The following is a 1,465-nucleotide window of genomic DNA, read 5'->3' as shown; positions in this document are numbered from 1 at the left end:
CACTCACTTCCAAACAAAAAGCCTTTGGCTTCTGAGCAAGTGAAGGTGTGTGGACAGGTCACTCACACACTCACACACGCACTCACATGAGAAGCACTCTCCTTCCGTGTCTGAAAACAGAAAGCCCTTTTCTCCAATTCCAGGAAGAATCTGAAAAGGTTAATGTCTTCCCTGTGTGGCCTAAAGGAGCCTGTGCATTCTTCCTGTCTGCTGTCCTACTAAGCAGAGTCTCACCTCTCCGCACACTGTTGCCCACCCCCATCCCTCACCTCTTACCCCACCCCACCCCCACCCCACCCATCACCATGGCCCTGCAGTCCACATGCTCTCCCAGCTGTTGGCTGTCTGAGTTTCCTGGCTGGCTCCTCCCCTTCCTCCAACCTCTGATACAAGGTTGAACATGCTCTTTTCTTTTATGGCATCTGTCCTGGGAATTTGGGACTAGAAACCTCAATGTCCACCCCACAGAGACTCATTTCCTCCAGTTAGACCCCACCGTCTCCCAAAAGTCCTAGAACCTTCCAAAACACACCACCAACTGGGGAACCAAAATATTCATACACGTGAGACCATAGGAGACTTTTCCCTTCCAAACCATCGCACCTAAGACAGTATCCCGTTGACTGTCAGAGGACGTTGGTGATGTCAGTAAAACAAGACCAACAGACACACGGACACATGCACAAGCACACGCATGCATACACCACACTCACACACACTCACACACGAACCTTTTGTGAAGAGAACCACCTCCGGCCGCCAGCAGCTTGTACTCAGAGCCTGTACGGGCTCTTGCCTCCGATGAACTCGTCTTCCCACCCAGCAGCGCCTGGAAATCAACCAGGGATCAAGGTGACACGAGAGGGGTCAGCTCTCCTCCCGGACCCACCACTCTCTCACAGACCCGGGATACTTCCTGGAAATGGCACCCTTAAGCTTTCTCGTTCTCTCTGGCACTCAAATGCTACTGTTTTTGAATTTGTGGGGTTTATGTGTGTTATGGGGGAATTTGCTTAACTAGTAACAGCTTCAAGTCCCAACATGGACTCCACTAACAAGGCAAGGGTAGAGTGTGAGCCCAGGTCCAATTGAACCTGGGCCCCAGGATTAATAGACACTGCTCTCTATGGGACAGGAATTCCCACCACAGCCACAAGCTAAAACGTCTCCCCATGCTTGACGGGTTACATTCACCAGCAGAAAAATGGTTTGCCTGATAATGTTTATTGACAAAACACTATATATAAGCTAGGTGGTCACAGTACATGCCTTTAATCCTATCGCTCAGGAGGCAGACACAGACAGAATCTGAGTTTGAGGTCAACCTGGTCTACAGAGAAAGTTCCAGAACAGCCAGAAATACTCAGTAAGACCCTGTCTCCGAAAGGAAGGAAGGAAAGAAGGAAGGAAGGAAGGAAGGAAGGAAGGAAGGAAGGAAGGAAGGAAGGAAGGAAAGAAGGAAGAA

The sequence above is a fragment of the Mus caroli genome, chromosome 6 (assembly GCF_900094665.2).
Source record: "Mus caroli chromosome 6, CAROLI_EIJ_v1.1, whole genome shotgun sequence".
NCBI lineage: Eukaryota > Metazoa > Chordata > Mammalia > Rodentia > Muridae > Mus > Mus caroli.
The sequence above is the reverse complement of the archived record's forward strand: the minus strand, read 5'-3'. Positions refer to the sequence as shown.